Genomic DNA, 19977 nt, shown 5'->3' on the forward strand with positions numbered 1-19977 from the left:
TGACAACAAATTACAGAACAGATATTATTATGCAACGTGTATGCAGGAACCAGATATATACTTTTGCTAGTAAGGAAATTAGTGCAAGTGATTAGACAAATAAAATCACTGCTGTAAAACAAATCTTCACCAAAGCTGACAAACCAATATCTGTATAAGAATTAATAGTTAAATAAAAAGCCTTTAAAAAAATAAGTTTGAGATAGCACCACATTGTCATATATTAATTTAAAAAGCACGTACTTATATCACCTATGGTATGTAAAATATTTTTTATTTGTAATTGAATTTTTTCTAAGTGCAATTCTTCTAAAGAAATTGTGACAGGCAGATTGTGCCAATGAGAGCATAAGGCTAAAATGTTAAACCCGTTTACTCCATAGTCTATATATATTCTTGTAATTCCGCAAGCTAAAAACATCTGTCTGCTATTTATATGTGTCTTCAGGGAAATTGGATGATAGCGATTTAAATGAAATGCAAAGCACACTTTTGTAAAAGTTTATAAATAAACTAGCTGCCTTTTCTTTTCTGGGATGATGCTAATTGTTTTCATGTAACACTGTTGAAAAATATAATAAAGTAGCAAATATTGTGCAGAATGTTACATTAATCGGACAAAACAAGCCAGTACCATAGATTAATTCCCTTATAGGCCCATATATAGAGATAGAAAGTGATAGTGAAAATACACAGGGTCTGAGTAAAAAGCAACAAGATCCATTTTCAATTTGGACATACCAAATTGAACACACGTGGCAGTTTGAAGCAGGGACCATGTGGCCCAATCACATTGTGAGCTTGTTAGTGCCATTGTGAAACTGCAGCCCCAAGCCAACAGAAATCATCTGCTGATAGGATTTTCATGTACGTCCCGATCTGTGTCGATCAGATCATTTTTAGACATGCTAATCATTATGGACACGCATGCACACCAAACACACAAAAACTTTGGGTCAATAGACTGATATTACCTGCTTAAGGGATCATCTACACACTGCAGTAGAATGCATGTCATTGGTAAAGCCAAGATTTGTGAAAAGGTCAAAAAGAAAATCAAAACACTTAAGTAAAGTGTATGAGCATTGCTTGCCCTAGCAACACACGCTTGAGATCCAAACACACCTCCAAAAATGCACAAACTAAACACACACATTAATCTCAGTACATATTACACACACACCTCTGTAAACTATAATGTAAAACCCATCAAAATAAGAACAAAAATAGCTACGATAATAACAAAAGCGAATAAATATAAAAAAATTATTTTAGAAAATTTTAATCACAGTTTTTCCTTTCTTATTCACAAACTTTTTTTTTTAATTGTCAAAAATAGAGCACAACAATTTTAAATGGAATTAAAAATGATACATTTCAATAAACATGGTCATGTGTGCACTAGAATATGGTAACTTATTTCGTTCTCTCCTTTCTTATGTAGTCTGTAAATATATGTGAGGATATCTGGGTTAGCACCTCCCTGTGAATATTGCATTAATAGTTATATTTTTAAAGAGATACAAGGATGGAACATTGAAAGTTGTTATTGATACATAGAAATTCCCCTTGTGGTTGATATACATTACAATAGCAAACTGTCTTCCCAGCTCCTTCCATTAGCATTGGCTTTGCAATATTAAATTCACCAAAGTGTCCTTTTACTGAATCACGGCCCAGATCTAATAGCAGCTGTTTATGCAGTGTACAAATACACAGGATACTAACAGAATTTATTTGGAATGGGAAACATAATTTTTTAAAAAAATGACATACATTCAACATTAATTTCTGAAAATATATATTTAGATATGTAATTACTATGCATATTGTTTCTAATTATCTGTGCATCCTGTTAGGTTGCAAGCAAGAATAAGAGTCACAATGTGTGTTAAACAATGACCTCCTAAAATACATAGCAGTGAAATCATTGTTTCCAGAACAATAACATCTCTGAATCGCTAGCCAGAAAATGGTATTGACAAGATTGCGTTTTCTGTCATTTAATTTTCAAACGCATAGCTCTTAACATAGATGACAGAATTTTCAAACTAAATATAAGTGGTATAAAAGCACACAATGATTTTGCTGGGCAAGTGTGACACAATATTATGATTATAACCAAAACAGGTGTCTATATTTTGACAAGATCTTCCACATGTTTTTGGTTTTCCCACTATATTTCTGTTTTTTGCAACTGTAAATCCTGAATATTTGCCTTCCTAAAATTCAAACTAATGATATGCCTGGATTAGCAAAATTCATTTGAAGTTCATATGATGTAATTTCTCATTTAGGATAAAAAGGAAGGACAGGATTCACTTCCTGTATTGGTGTTGGCCCAGAATCACAGACTGCAAACCTTCAGAATGATCAGCCTGCAAGTAATGCTAGCCATGCACACAGCAATACCATCAGCAATATGGTGAAATTGACCCAATATTGCAGCATGTGTTAAATCAAATTATTTTTTTTTATCAGACATATTGGAAAACGTGATTGAAAGATGATCGCTATTGGCTTGTGTTCAACTTCTCTGCCAAAGCAGGTGAGCAGCCAGATCCCATCTAATATAGTCACCTACACGCCAAACTGGACAATGACCATGTCACTCGGATGTCAGGTAAAGCCTGCGTGTGGCTGCCTACAGATCCATGAGTTGAAAATAAAACATGGCATTGTTAAGACTGATTAATGAAAAATGGCGAAGACACCAATGCAGTCGACTTACCTGATATCTGTTGTCCCAAAACATTATTAGAAAGGACATTAAACTACCTACTGTACCACACCTATAAAAGTCACCCTCCAAAATCCCAGAGTTAAGCTTAGCTTAAAACCAATAAAGACAATGCAGCTGACACAGCCAATCAATCTACTGCTTATAGGAAAGTCACATGGCATCTCACATGGCATCACGTGTGCTTCCTATTGGCTGGAGACTACCAGTCACTTCCTGAAATATATACCAAGCACAGTTGGCAAAACTTGTGATTGAATTATATTCTAGCAGTGATTGATCTGCCAAAAGAGTGAGCAGTGGAAGTACCATTACTACACTAAGAGCACAATGTCCTTTTCAGTGAAAATCATTTCCACATGATGCATCTCTAATGCTTATGCTGCCAACAGTTCATGAAAGCATCATCATGAGGAAAATCCCCTTGTTGCATCCATATAATAATAAACAATACAGCTTGTGGCAACACACCAAAGTACAATAGTTCATAGTAATTGTTAAAGGGTCTTATAAATAGATCTTTTAGTCTGTTCATGTAAAAAGAAAGCTGATTTACTCATATATAACTGGGAGCTATATGGAATGTAATATATAATGTGTTTAGCTAAGGACAGTCATGCAAATTCGTATTAATTTAGCCTTTCATTAACCACTGACATAAATATTAAAAGCATAAACTAATTATTTCGGCAACACATGAAAACAGTCTCATTATATTCCTCCACACAGCATTCTGCAGAGAATAAATCAGTTTGGGAGTTTTGCCAAACTTTACATATTGAATTATTTTTAAAATGAGTAATAATCATGTTTATAAATGTTTACAGTTGGTTAATTCTAGAAAAAAATGTAAATTTTATAGGCTAAATGTATACTTCAATATGCTAATTAGTTGTACCCTACAAACTAGGTCTACAATTTCACACCTGGAATATGGAACACAAAAAAGATTTAGGGCTAGATTTACTAAGCCGCGGGTTTGAAAAAGTGGGGATGTTGCCTATCGCAACCAATCAGATTCTAGCTTTCATTTATTTAGTACATTCTACAAAATGACAGCTAGAATCTGATTGGTTGCTATAGGCAACATTCCCACTTTTTCAAACCCGCGGCTTAGTAAATCTAGCCCTTAGAATCAGAGGAGAACTTCTATCTTTCTGGATTGACAGGAAACAAGTTGGCTTTATCAAACTGAGAAGCGAGGGGAAATTCTGTTACAGCTCTAAACTTAAACCATACAGGTAAGCAGTCGGATTTGCTACCTTTTTCTGTTATCGATGGGTGCAGGAAAAGCTTTCGATCTGGTACATTGTAAATGTATTTACCACACTAAAGGGGACGGTTCTATTAACAAAATACAAAGTATCTATGCTTCTATGCTTCCCCATCTGCTAGAGTTAGGGTCAATGGGTTTCTGTCACAGTCCTTCCCAATCATCAGCAGCACAATGGAGAGTTGTCTGCTATACCCACCTGTTTTTTCCTACAAACTACTTAATTACTCCAATGTTCATTGCATACAAGGGTGCATACAAGCCATATATGTTCATGGAGTACAGGTTGGGGGGTGGGGGGCAGAACCATGGCCTAGAGCAGTGGTGGACAAAAGGCGGCCCGCATGCCTCCTGTGGCCTGCCAAGCCTTCACTTGCTGCCCCCACCTGGCTGCACCCGATCTGACTTCCATGTCACAAGACCTCCTCGGTGCAGGGAGTTCATGCGGCATACAAAAATGAGGGAGTGCACTGTGCTCTCCTACCTGCTTCTGCCTCTTTGAAGGCTGGAGGGACACTTATGTGGCCCTCCAGATACCTCATGTTGCCTGTCATTGCTCTAGTGCCACTCTCATATGACATTTTCCCATTAGTTATTCAACCTCCTAAGCACACTTCCAAATATCACAGAGGAGTTTCCTTATTTGCAAAGCACTATAACTTGTACATAAAGTACTCTAAATCAGAGGCTCTTAACAAAACCCTACCTACAGATGAAGGGCCCTCCCAAATCCTGCTTCACAGTGAATTGCGCAATAACCCCCCCGAACTTGTCTCTTTGATCCCCTCTCACAGTTAGGACACGATCAGGAGGAAATGTAAATAATTAATTACTGTTAACTCTTTGTGTGCAAGAAACAAAGGGTTTACATTAACTATGCTGGCAGACTTACACACCTTTTGCACTTATAAAAGTGTTACTAGCTGTAAGGTCCAGTATGTCCTATAAATATAGGAAAATGAATACATCAATGAAATAGTGTTCATAATTCATACTGGCATCAATGTTTGCATGTACTAGCTCCATAGAGTATATAGAGTAATAAAATACTGTCCCCAGTAACATAATTTTGTCATATTGCATATGTATATGTGTGTATATTTGTTACCATTTCATTGAATGCAGTATTGTATTCATGAAGTGTGGGCAAATATATATATTTAATTTTTAAGAATGCACTATATATATATATATATATATATATATATACATAGGCCTCTTCTAATGATATGACAGGGGAGGAGCAGTGGGGCAAGAAAAGAGCATGTTTAAAAGCTCACTGTATGTTACAAAATTGTCCCTAGGATCAACATGCTGTTGAGGATTTGTCCCTTATTACTGCTTGCCACAGCACAGAAATTACAGAAATTATATCAGCTTTTCTATTTCTTCATTTATCCCTTTTTATTTTAACTAACTCGTTTTCATCATTTTATTTTATTTTACTAGATGTCATTTTTTTATATCTTTTTATATACCTTAAGCATTGTGACATTTTCATCATGTTAACCTTAATTTAATAACATTGTGTCTTTGTGTTCTTTTTTTTCAATAATAATTTTTATTAAAGTTTTCACTGTACATGGTACACAAAAGGGAAACATACATCAAAATGTGGGGAGGACAGGTGTGGGGGGGGGGGGGTAAAGGGGGGAGGAAAGGACAGGGGGGAAGGGGATATATGAGGGGAATGAAAGCACACTCTTGACATTCAGAGGTTTACATTACATTACTTAATATTGAAATTTCAAACATGGTATATGAAATATCAGCACTCTTGTCCCTGTTGGAGAATTACTGGGAGGATTATATAGGTGCTTTTGCATTAACTTTTCGGATCTGACACTGAGATATGTAGTCATTCCATGAAAACCAAACCATATGGGGTGAGTAAGCATCAGGGAGCCGCAAGCTGAAATCCAGCGAGAAAACTACGGTAATAACGTTTTTTACGCGCACTATTACTGTAATAACGGTGAGATTTTTGCCGTCTCCGCCGACAATTGAGTGTGCCCCCTGATGTGCTATATGGAACTGTTCCTGTAATTGTGAAAAGGATAAGATAGTTTGATAAGATCTAAAAAAAAAAAGGTTTTAACAGTGGTAACCCCTTTAGCAAACCATATATTAAGATTCAAGTCTGGGATGAGTTTCGCCAGGGCCAAAATAGAGAGGTTGGAAGTAGGCAGAGACATGACTCCCGTAGACCCCAAAGCCCCGTTCAGACTGAGGTGGGCGCCAAGGCTTAGGAATCCAGAGGAGATCTGCCAACGGAAAGGCCTGGACCAACTCTCTCTTCAAATCTATCCACGGCTTGTTAAGAGCTGGGAGAGACCAATCTCCAAGGTGTGCTAATATGGCTGCTTCCTGATATTTAATTATGTCAGGGAGGGCCAAACCGCCCATTCTTTTGGAGCGAGTCATGAATGTATGTGAAAGCTTTGTAGGTTGGAGGTTTATCCTTCCACAAATAAGAGGTGTTAAGAGTCTTAGAAAATACTCAGTAGGCTTAGCTTTTTTGGACCTTAATATTCTATATAGTGCATGCAACTATATATACTGTGACTGCCTTGTATGGAGTGAATGCACTAGAACAATGTATTAAAAAAAACACAACACATTAATAAATATGTGAAATAAAGGGACTACTGTGATGTAGTACTAATATCAGTGGATACATTCGTCTCACTTAATAATTTAATAACAATATTAAATGTTAATAACAAGTCATTGACCGGCCTCCTGGAAGGGTTCTTTTATATATCTTTATCACTTAATTTCCGATCTTTATCACTTTTCTTTTTCTTTTAATCAATTGGCCGACTCTATTGATACCTGGTTGCCTGCTTTTATATAATTTCAAATACATTTTTGGCGTTTGGTGGGGGAGTTCAACACCCTAACATTCAATGATAGATATTTAACCATTCACGTAAAACTTGGATTTTGAAAACCATAACACAGACATTTACAAGTGTATACAGCATAAGTGTACTTTCCTAGGAGGGAAGGGGGGGGGAGAGGTATGATAAACAGGTAAAAAAAACAACAGAAATAACCCCACTCTTGAGGTTAAAGTAGTTGCCAGGCGGGATTGGGAAGCTTTCAAAATTCGTACATGTGGGGACATGGACTTAACCATACAGTTTCCCACACATACTAGTACCTAAACAATATAACTAACTTTCAAGAATTCATCTCATTCCCAAGAACAGCAGGAACCCTATTGATAAAGGCAAATAAGAGGAACAGTCCTTCCTACCACCGGGGGACGTGTCTTTGTGTTCTTAATGAATTAAAGTGATAGTTAAACTTGGTTATATTATAAACACTACATAACTGAACTACAATGGACTGTTTGGTTTACAAACTCTGGTTAATTTAAGATGAACTGTAGTGAGGTAAGTGTTAGCTTGGAATTCAAATCTTCGTGGTGGCAGTTTTGGAAAAATAAAGCTAGTGTGAGACCATTTTTAAACAAACCAATTGGTTTTGTTTGATTAACTCTTTGTCACACACACATCACATAGGCTCAGGTGAGTGGTATATGAGACACCTCCCCTGCAGGATGTCCCAGAATGTAGGTAACTATGTATATGGTCCATTTATCCTCTGTCAGTGTACAATCCACGAGACATTGCAATGGAAAAAACCTAATATGGGGCAAATAAAGCTATGTCAATGGGTTCTTATCTATCCATTTTCTGTAGAACATATTAAAACAAATGATAATTAACGTGAGCTTCAATACTGACTGTTTTGACAAGGTAAAATAAGAAAACACAAATGTTACTCAGTTTTCAAACTATCTACATCAGGGTTGAGTCATTTTTTTTTACCTCGCATAAAGGTTCTAAACACGTATAATTTTCAAAATAAGTACTTTTTTGAACATCACTTGAATTTAATTTGTAGTAAAACCAGGGAGTGGCTCAAAGCAGCATCACAAAACAAATACTTTTAGAGTAAGATACTTTAGCCACACGAATGGGAAATTATTAATTCCTTAGTATGAACTCCCGTATTAAAAACAAGATGTGTTTGTATATCTCCCCTGCAAGATACAGAACTTTTTGAGCAAACTGGTTCAGTTTGTTTTCACCAATTAAACTTATGTTAGCACTAACAAAATGCATTATATTTTATTAAAATATTGAATGGAAGCATGTGACCTAATATACTTGAACATAGCATTGGAAAAAGTTATTGTCCAATGAATAATGTCCCATATAAAAGCACTTCAAGTTGGGTGTAAACTGTTTCAAGACACAAACGTATGCTGTACACCCAGATTATTTATATTACCAGACGGTTCAGTGAATCAGCTACAGATAACCTAAAAATAATTGTAGTGGCTGCAGAATTCTGCGCTGAATGATCTCAACAGGCGCACCTCACTGTGACTAGAGAAGCTTCTCAACCAGAACAGGTTCTTTCTGAAGCTAATGTGTGACCTCATATTTACTTAAATATAGCCTTTCATCCTCCAAGCATAGTTTATGAGAGTGTCAATTATAAATGTGCACTGCAGTTATAACTAAGGTAATGTGTTCATTGTGTCTGCTGTGATTCATCACATTGACTTTGCAAAAAAGTTGGCCAAGTGATTTTTATTTAATATGTTTTCAGACTGCATTTAAGCTTGTGATTTGCAAGTAAGTGTGTGGAAGTATAACCTTTAGAATGCTGAGAAATAGAACTGGTTAGTTTGCTGTACAATGAACAATGATTTGGGCACTTGTGTAAGACTCAATAGGGCATATTCAATTAGGATTTGCGCCTGCTATTACGCACGGCTGCAAGATTTCCATGGTGTTGCGGTACCGTAATGACACTTTACATGCGCAATTGTGAGAGCGAGTCCTAACTGTATATGCCCCAATAATTCAATTTTATCCTGTAAACTACTAAGTTATCTATAAATTGATAGTTTAGTTAAACTACCATGATTTAGTGACAAATCAGTTTGCAGAGGAAATCATGATGCATCTAGGTTGTAACTTTATGTGTAACGCTTTAATTTACTGTAAATACATATAGAGTCAAGTGGATGGATCGACTGCATAATGTTTTAGAAGAAAGGTAAAGATCTTTTAGTACAGCGATATAATAACTGATGAAGCAAAAATAATTTATGAACGTTTCCAAAATTCCTAATAAATTAAATAAAAAACAAACTACACAAAAAAATCCAACTACATCTTATGAATAGAATGAATAACAGTAATATGGCAGTACATATAGCTTTCTTCTGCCAATTCTAAACGTTGAAACATTAAAGGAGAAATATGTAAGAACTATAAAGTGCTATTAAGCACAGCCAGTGCTGAAACAATACATGAAAATGTTCCAGAGCGGGATTATTGTTTGGGGCCCTGGACATTTAAGATAGAGCCCAGCAGTTCAAATTGTAGAACTTTTCCTAAAGGAATCCATATCTCCCAACGGTCACAATGTTAGAGGTACAGTCCCGATTTAAGGGCACTGTCCCACTGTCCCACCCAGAGATATGTTTGGGTGAAGGGAGGTAGCTAACGGGCAGCCTAGTGCTTTACAGCACTACATTTCATACTAAAACTAATTCTTGTGCATGGCATATTATGCACAGTAGAAACTGGTTGCCACATGATGCACTACAGATTACATCATGGCATATTCAGTGAATCAAATACTGATTTCTTGCCATTTAACTGCAAATTTTAATGACATATAGGAGTAAATGTATTAAGGTGAGAATTTTCCAGCAGGTTTGAAAAGTGGAGATGTTGCCTATAGCAACCAATCAGATTGTAGCTTTCATTTTGTAGAATGCACTAAATATATGATAGCTAGAATCTGATTGGTTTTTCAAACCCGCTGGAAAACTCTCAGTTTGATACATTTACCCCATAGTGTTAATTTCATTTTCTATACAGAATTAGAAAAATTGTACAGCCATATTGGTCAATATTAAAAATTGAGACATTCCTAGGGAATTTAAAGGCACTGAGCTTTGCAGTGTGGGTATTCAAGTAATACAACGTATTAAACTGCATTTAAATATTGAATGGAAACATATGACCTAATACACTCAACATTGGAAATGGTTAATGTACAAGGAAAAATGTCAGTTCTTTTAAATACCACAAATAAGGGCTTTCAGGACATAAAAAAAACAAATATATTTGTGGGTTGATCACACTAAGGAGTTTATGTATTACAATGCAGTGATGTTTCCATAGTGCCATTATATACTTATGTATAAATGCCTTAAGCATTTCACTTAACAAACTTCAACACAACTGCTTTCTTGTACATATTTATTAATAATTAATATATTTATATACTTTCTACATTTATTGCAACACCAGTGGGTAGCCAGTCTTAAAAGGCCAAAGTTTAATAGGCACAGAGAAGCTCTGAAGCTTTTAGACTGGAAAATAATACTTCTAAATGAAATCATTGAGACCAAATGTGATTTTTTTTTTAAAAATAAACACTGTTTCAAGTACATACAGTATGACAGCAAACTTCCTGAGAATAAAAGGCAATCAATGTGGATAAATAAGAAGCTATTGGAGGTAATAACAGAAAAAAGAGAGCATTTAAATTGTAGCATATGTAGCAATATGTAAAAAAGAAGGATACAATAGCAGATTGGCGCTGAAAATCAAATTGCTAAAGAAAGTAAATTTAATCTCAACAAGTTTCTTAAGTACAGAAACACCAAGAAGTTAAACTGATAATACTGGGTCACTAAATGGTAAAGTAGGACAAATAATTTTAGGAGAAAAAGCTGATCTTTTAAATATGTTTTAATTTGGGGTTGTTTCATTATTTTTTTTTAAGTATCAAATACCAGGAAACAGGTTGTGTAGCAACACACAATTAAATTAGTTATTTAACAAAGGAGGAGGGGCATTACACTTAAACAAGATACATATAAACATATAAAACATATAAAACAAAGAGCCCCATGTGTTACAGGACCACATTCCTGTAATCGATTGACCACAATTTCTTATATTTATGGACTATATCATAACTAAATCAGTGCCACAACACTGATACAAAGCAGCTGTGGTACCAATATTTAAAAGGGAAACACAATGGGCACCAGGAAAGTGTAGTTGGAGGTAAATTATTTGACGGTACTGTGAAGAATACAATTTTTGGAACAGTATGTACATGTGTAGAGAACCAAACAAGTGGCGGCTGCAAAGGTGTATAAATTCCTGAGTAAAGCTGGGTACACACTACAGGATTCTCCCCCGATTATCATGCCAACCCAGGCCCGACGCTCCCATTAGGCAAGGTTAGGCAGTTGCCTAGGGTGCCGGGCTCTAATGGGCGCCACAGAATTAAAATGCATTTATTGTTGTACTTTAAAACTGTGTGGTGACTGCTGAGCATACCTTCCATGGCCGTCGCACAGCTTGAGATAGATCCACGGGGAGAGGGGAGGGGCTATGGATCACCACCGCCGCCTCTCTGCTCCGTTTCCTCCCCTCCACTCACTGACTGTCAGTCATGACATCATCATCACGGCCTGACAGTGTCAGTGAGGGACGGGACCCGGCAGAGAGGAGCAGCTTTATGGAGCCAAGTTAAGGTAAGGAAAGACGTGAGGGGGGGACGGCGGATTTTAAAATTGTGCCTGGGGGGGAGGACGGATTTTAAAATTGTGCCTAGCGTGCTGAGGACCCTAGCACCGGCCCTGTGCCAACCACATGATAAACGACCATTAGATCCAATACTGCATTAGCGTGTGCACTACACAGTAATGTTTTATTGTTCCAAAGTTTGATTTAATTTTAAAACCGGACTAAAAATCTCTATAAATGATGGAACGATTTTGTGACAATTCTGCAGTGTGTATGCACTCACAACCAGCAGTGTAGGCAGAGCTCCATACAGAGTCACAATCTTTTCAGCAGATGGTAATGACAGATGAAGAGCACAGATCTGAAGGTAAATCTTGTAAAGCGTGTACAGTGTGTACACATGAATCAGCTGCTGATCGGGACTTCCTGTCATTGGTAAAATCGTTAACGATATCGCATCGGGAGAAATCCTCTGTAGTGTGTACCCAGCCATACATAAACCAGTATAAATGTCACTGTTGACCATTGCACATATTTGCACACAGCTCTTCTTTTTGACAACTGTTTTCGCTCACACCATCCTACCAGATTTTTCATCAGCATTGCAAATATGTGCAAGAAAGTACATTGGCTGCAATTATAAGCAGACACATAAAGGGAAGCAATCATTTATATGCTGTACTAACATTGAACATTGTCCGACTAGTTTCATTTCCTCATTTCATTTTACTGGTTGTCTGAGTTAGTAATTTTTTATAATAAATACAATGATAATATATATGTATGTCATAACTTAAAAAGCACTAAAAACTTAACTCTGTAAAGAACAAAGAGTGTGTCATTTATCAGCTGTCAGTGGCAGCAAATGGGTTAGGTCCACCCATTGGCACCATATATATTGTCAATGCAGATGCAGTTTGAGGAAAGCCCTCTCACCTGCTCGGACTATTATAGACATTATAGACATTCCGAATCAAAGGATTATAGGGAGAGCACATAAGATTTCATTTTATTGATCTCACCAATGTCTCCTAAAATGAAATGTAGAATTATCCAGATAACATACAAAGTATAAGAAGAAAAATACACAGTATATGGAAACTTTCATGTCAGAAGTTTGGACTGGCTAAAAAGTAGTTAAAAAAAAAAAGGTATAAAGATAAGTTTTTAGCTTTGGGATATTTGCACCCAAAAAGTAAAAAGCACCCACAAAACATTTTGTTGTAACCACCATCCATGCAAGTTTCTTTTTCTGAAGTTAGGAAACTATAACACACCTTTTATTACAAGGGCTAATTCACACTTTATGGGTGCATGCTTTTTTCCACTGACTATATACACAGTAATGATAATAATAATAATAATAATAATAATAATAATAATAATAGTAGTAATAATAACCCATAATGATCCATAGCGATCCATATATTCACTTTTCCAGAGAACTGTCATTCACCACCACATGTAAATACAACTGGAGGGAAACACATTAACAAAGTCATTCTGACTATAACACAACATTTTACTGAACCTTAGATATTAGAAAACATTGATAAATATATTGTTTATCATCCAAGAAAGAGACTCACTACTAAATGCTTTAGGAATAGATTTGCACATATAGTACATATTATTATTATTATTATTATTATTATTAATATTTATTTATAAGGCGCCACAAGGCATCCGCAGCGCCGTACAGAGACAAACAAAATTACAATACAATGGGAGGACAGCACAGTACAGTAAACACAGCAACTCAGTAAGCTCAATGCACAGCTAGAGAGGGCGGGGAAGGGGGAGGGAGGATCCGCAAACGACGGGGCCCAAGAAGGAGGGCGCAGAAGACAGGGAGACCCCCAGGGGGGAGGAGGGAGCGAGAGTGGACGTGGGGTGGAGGACCCTCGAGGAGGAGGGCTAAGTAGCTGGAGAGCAGAGTTAGAAGTGGTGGAAACAGGAGGAGAGATGGCCCTGCTCAGAGGAGCGTACAATCTAAGGGGAGGGGTACATACATTTACAAATCATGGTTAGATTATAGCTGCCACATCCACCATACAGTTGACTCATCAAAACCAAACAAAAAAAGCACTCTATACACATCTAAAAAGGTCATTTAAAACATAACAGCCTTTGCATACAAAAACATGACTGAAAAAATCCCCAGTGGAACAGCCTGCATTTAACCCAGCAGGAAAACTCCTACAATGAGTAATAAGATAATTTCCTTTTAATATGTAGGGATTTGGTATTTTCTGTCACAATGCTCATGTTTCCCAGCAATTCCCTTAGCTGCATGTAGTAAATAATTGCTGCATAATGCCAACAGACTGCCTCGTGTGCCAGATTTGACTAAGTTTGGCATTCAGTGCGTCTGGATGCAATCTACACTCAGGGGGTTACCTGCAAGATACCATGTAATTTTACTGTTATCCTACACTTTCAATTACAGTTACATTCAGATAGTTATACTATCCTCTGTGGTGATATAATTATATAGTATCAGGTGTCCAAAGTCAATAGATAACAAGTCTATATTTAATTTGCATGTCTAAGATTTATGTACTTTTAAATATAAATATAAATGTACTTTTTAAAATAGCACAGTAGATAGACAATAATATGCATGTGAGAATCACAGGGGAACGCTTACCGATAGGTTCTGGCAGTGTAAGGTTTCTTTTGCATTATTATTTGAGCCAATAAAATGTGAAGACAGTTGTGCACATTACAATAAACAAAATAATAGCAACATGATAATAATAAGAATGCAGCAATTTGAGTTGAAAGAGGTGCAAGTAGTTGACATATTATACCTCATAAATCATTGACAGATATGAGAAACCATATTTATGAGCACTTTATGAGCAATCACTTCCCTGATGGCGAGTAACCTGACCTCCGTAGAGTTGGGTTTGGGTTCGTATTTTAATTCTGTCAACATATAAAGCAGACAATGGGAGTCGTTTTCAGCCAGGTGGCACATTATAAATTAACATGCCATATCCTGCTTGGAAAAATATTCACGGCCAAAAAGGTGCAATATAATGAGGTGCACTTGACGCTGGGATGCAGGCTTAAATGTTTTGATCAAAATATGAACTAATTCCTCATGTTTTCATTTTGCTAGACACACACAGATATGCAGTATAAAGGATAAGCGCTGACAGCTGTCTTTTTAAAAATGTCCATATTGTCAGATACTTCTGCATAATCATTGCACAATTTATGGAATACAAAGGTAAAAAAATCTATGTCAAAGCATTGCCTACGTCCCTACTGCTTGTTAGACCCTCATTTAGCTATTCCATAAATCGTGAAAGTGAGGTGACACTGGGCTTGTGTTGATTTAAAGTGTAATGTGCCAGTTTTCCTTGTGAATATGGTATCTCACGTGCACTAAATTACGCACATACTTTTTTATGTGCCTAGAATCAGCAAACAGTTCCAGCAGGCGATACTACCATCTCAGAGATGGTTTAACACTCTTGTCTTGAAGCACATTTTAATATGTCAAATGCATAACAAATTAATAATTTGTGTAAGTTTAGCTTACAAAACAGTGATTAACGGAGACTTCCTGTCAATATATCAGTTATTTAACCAGCGTGAGTGACCATAGCAACAAATGTCTCATAGGTGCCTCTGCCATGAGGTAATCTTACAATGCACTTCTATTACACATATCTGCCCCACTAAATAGAGGAAAACAACATTTTCTTTAAAAAAAAAGTATTCTTTTTTTTTATATTTTTATGAATATTCTTTAAAACATGGGACAGTGTAATTCTGCAAAGAGTTTATTCATTTTAATATTTGTATTGTTTAGTATGAAAAGCAGCTTTTATGTGCTCAGGTAGATCATCATACACTCAGAACCAGGGTTAGAAATGAGTAGGCCTTAGACATCAAAAATGCCAACCATTAAAATGCAAGCATGTCTCATATAGAACCAGGAAAACCCTGCCACAGGGGGCAGTTTGTTTTCCTACCATAAAACTAGTTCTGCAGATATTCTAATGGAAGTATCACTGCAGGGGGAATGGAAGAAGTGGGAACTCTTCACCCAGATATTTAGGCAGGCTGACAAACGTTTCCACTTACTGGAATTGGAGGAACATTTGAAACTCACAAGGGACGAATAATGCCTCAGCTTTACAAATTGTAACAAACCACATTTATTTACTATTTAAAGATAATAATTCCTACAGCACACTTTTCATTAGCCAAACTGGCTTGATATTAAATTTGCTGCCTGATCAAAAAACTGACTTGGCAATCTGGTTGACCAAACATCCCATCTCACACATATCCAGACTTTTGGCACGATCGCCAAATGACCATACAGTATCTGTATAATCTGGCACTCTACATGTAAGGTCTTATTGTTTCACCAACCCCCTCTCAACATGTTCTAAACAGTGGATTTACAATATTACAATTATACCTGAATTCAAATTCTCTCTATAAAGATATCATAAATCAGAGAGCATAGAGAACAATAAAAACTAGCACCATTTTTACAGTTTACTGTAAAAACTGAAAACAATGCTGATGTATATGTGCTGTGGAGAGTATATTATATACATAAATTGAGCGTTCTCACCTTCTATTCACTCAAGGCATTATATTGTACTACTTGCTGTAAATGTAATTTGGAGCATTTGTGGTGGTTAAGCATATCTTTGTATTTACTGTGCAATATAAATATTGCATATAAATACAAAAAGAAAAGAGATTATAACCTTCCATATGTAACAATATTTAAGTCAAAACTGAACTAAAGATATACTTGCAATAGGTTATGTAATAGTAAACAGAATCGCGCATTGTTTTGCTTTTTCATTACAAAAAAATGCACAATATGGGCTTGATTTTGAGTTAGGAGCAAAGAAAAGAAAAGGAGCAAATTTGCACCTGGGCAAAACCATGTTGCAATGGAGGGGGAGGTAAATTTAAAATGTGGGGACAGATTTATAGTTGGAATACGGCATGTCATAGATCAACTTTAATTTCTGTGTAGAGATAAAGGTAACAAGTATTTGTGTGCTACATGGAAAACATCCAATATTTCCCTTGCGTGCAACAAAATAAGTCAATTTGTACCCCTTGCATTGTAACATGGTTTGTCCAGGTGCAAAGTTGCTCCTTTTCTTTGCTTTGCTCTTAAATCAAAATCAGGCCCTGTGCCTTATAATTGCTTCCTTATGATTCGCCTTGTGTATACAATGCTACCTGCAGAAAGCTGATAGTCATTGACTACCCCCTTCATGGAACAATAGCAACAGTGATACCCACAGGCTACAACAAGGTACTACACAACCTAATAAAAATAGGGAAAATGCTGCAAAAAAGAAATCTGTTTTTTCTTGCACATAAAGGACCTCATTTAGAGTCGGACACAAAGTCCGTTTTAGGCGCAGCCAACAAAAAAACACTACCGCGCATGTGCAGAAAGCACCAAATCCGCCTGCATCTTGGACGCAATTAACACTTGCGACAGCTTGCCACTCACTACGAGAGAATGGGAGGAACACGGAATTGTGAAGGCGTGACCATGTAAATACATCCTAGTCGCAGACGCAACACATGTCAAAACAGGGCTAAAGCTGTGCGGCAGGAATTAGGTGGCACAAGCGTTAGCTGGCTGCAGGAACTGCTCGCTGCTCTATAGGGTATTAAGACTGGGATGCAACTGGGGTTGCTTGCCACTCGTAATACCCTACCAAGCTGCGTCACACTCCCACTCCTACACTTCTTAAACGGACTTTGCGTCCGACTCTAAATGAGGTCCAAAATGTGATGGCATGTACTTCATTGCAATTTCAACAATTAAACATAAATGAAAGTATAATTCATAAGAAGAAGAGTTCTAATTCCTCATAAAAATAATAAACAAGCTAATGCACCAAAGACATTGGAAAAGCAATCCAGGAGTACATGAGTGTTTTTTTTATTTTAGTTTTTTTTATATTTCGAAAATTTCTGCTAGTGTATTTTTAGATGTCAATGGACAAAGACAAAGATTGTATATGTTGAAATTTGCACTGTTTTACAAACAAACTTAGAAGCCTGCTGTACATCATAAGTTAGTGCTGTTCCTTCATAAAAGTTTACAGAAACACAAGGCTCTTTTAGTGTGTGTTCTGGGTAACACAATCCATTTTCTTAATGTGTAAGGTTGCACATCAGTCTTAATCGCAATATGAGGATTAAAATAAGACTTTGTGAATTATAGTATGGTGAAAGTGAAAGTGTATTAAACTACTATATATATATATATATATATATATATATATATATATATATATGTATGTGTGTGTATTTTAATTTTACACTCATCAAGTGGATACAAAGGCCAATCCCCAATGCCACACAATCCTCATAACATCTCTCTTATCATCACACATATGACGTTCTTCAACCAATCCAAACTTAGAGCAAGGAGCTGTTCAGGTGATTTCAAAATTACCCTGAAAATGTTGCCAGCCACACGCTGACCCAGCAACTCTGTCAACTGCTGTGATCAAGAGCAGAAATGTGGGACATGTCATACAGAATATAACACATCTATTATAATTTACTACATTCACAAAACTGTATATTATACTGTGATATTGTTATCAATGAGTCCATGCAATCTGTGGTTTGATAACACTATACTATACTTTTAGACAAATTATTAATATTCAACTTCACAAAAGTCTTCCAAGAGTTTTAACCAACCAGTCCAATAACTGTTTTATTCTGTGACGAGTAACACTTTAAACCATATCTTATTCTGTACATTGTTGACAACTGTCATAGTTATTGCTCTAGAGAGGTAAAATTGCTTATAGACCTATAACAGTGCCACCTTGTGGCCAAATTATCATGAAAACGGCATCATTCCTGTTTAACATTACTATAAAATAATCCGTGAGCCAATTTTTTGCTCAAAACACAATGTTCCACTAAACCTGCCCCTTTTAAACCACAAACCTCATATATTCCTAATTTTCCATCCATATGCATTAACAGTTATTTTAATAAACAAAACTGGAATATGTACTTTGAATAAAGACCAAGTCTCTGAATGGAGCATGAAGTTTGCTCTCAATGTATTACAGTATAGAATAGGACGAGCCCCGGATAGTATATTACATTGGCAGACGCATCGTTGTTGCGAGGAATGTTCCAGCAATGAATGTAGGCACTGTACTATTAACACGTTAACAAAGCTCAGCATATATTCGCCGCACAAAAAATACATTCCAAAGCATCTAGCAAACAGTACTATGGGAGTAACCCATATAATCATCTATAACCAAAGCACACAAGTGATGAGAGAAACTACAGCTGTAACAGGGAGATCGGTGTACCTGTGATGGGAGAAGAGATTGGCATTCCACATGTGACAAGCCAAAGCATGGCTCTTCACCTCCTCCTGCCATCCACTGCTGATCCACAAGTGCACACTACAAATAAACCACTCTAATCAATGGGTACATTTCCAGGATCCCCAGGTATTTATCTCCACTTATCCTCACGAGTTGAATAGTCCCCGAGGGAAACCAGGTCTCAATCAAACCACCATCCTTTATAATAAAAAAAAAAACCCTTGTGCAGGTGATCTTTAATGCCAATGATCAGTAGGGAATAATCACCAATGTTTCCTCTCTGACCACATAAGAGTGGAATCCCAAACACATCGAGAAGAAGTAAACAAGTGAAATATTCCAAGTGACCAGCAATGCTCCTCTCAGAGCTCCATGCTGGGAGACAGATCTACTGCTGACAGACACTTTCCAAGCTGTAGGGTCTGTGTAATCAGCAGCCAAATGCGCCTATACCCGATGGGTCCTCCACTTAATTCCGTGATCGTCACACACACGTCAGTGGAGGAGGTCACAGCGCTCCAGTTCCACACTCCCCTAGTGATTGTACTCTGCTGCTCGCTCGCCAGAAGAATCCGGTCTGGATCAGTAATGTTTAGACATTTCACCGAACTCTGCTGCATGGGGGAGGGGGCAGGTGTAGAGAGCATCTTTTCATTGGGAAAATGGTTTTGGGGGGGAAGAGGGGGGTTAACATCACATGGTTTGTGCTCTTCAACACACAAATCTGTATCACAATGACCTATTTCACTGCTAGAGAAATGCCAGGGGATGTGGCGTGTTCTATTCACATGGTAGGCACTCTACAGTCTCTCACTCTGGATGGAGACTTAAGGCTTTTGTAAGCTTCTGAAATGCCATTGGATGCAATGCTATGGAAACAGAGCTCTACATGAGAAGAGTCTCTCTACCTGAGTCCTGATTTCTATAGCTGACACACTGTCAGCCACGCCAGAGCTGCTTAATTACTAACTTGTTCAAGGGTTGAAACTCATCCAATAAAGTTCA

General features: G+C 36.9%; 1 protein-coding gene across 2 annotated transcripts in view; it reads right to left on the reverse strand.

The window, feature by feature from the left end:
* Window positions 1–19459, reverse strand: part of SFMBT2 (Scm like with four mbt domains 2) — a 154499-nt gene extending 135040 nt beyond the window's left edge. For both annotated transcript variants that reach the window (XM_075208590.1, XM_075208589.1), the window contains exon 1: window positions 18955–19459. The gene's annotated coding sequence lies outside the window, so the exon portion shown is untranslated. The remainder of the gene's footprint in view (window positions 1–18954) is intronic.
* Between the last annotated feature and the right edge of the window lie 518 nt (window positions 19460–19977).

The sequence above is a fragment of the Mixophyes fleayi genome, chromosome 4, assembly GCF_038048845.1.
Source record: "Mixophyes fleayi isolate aMixFle1 chromosome 4, aMixFle1.hap1, whole genome shotgun sequence".
Lineage (NCBI taxonomy): Eukaryota > Metazoa > Chordata > Amphibia > Anura > Limnodynastidae > Mixophyes > Mixophyes fleayi.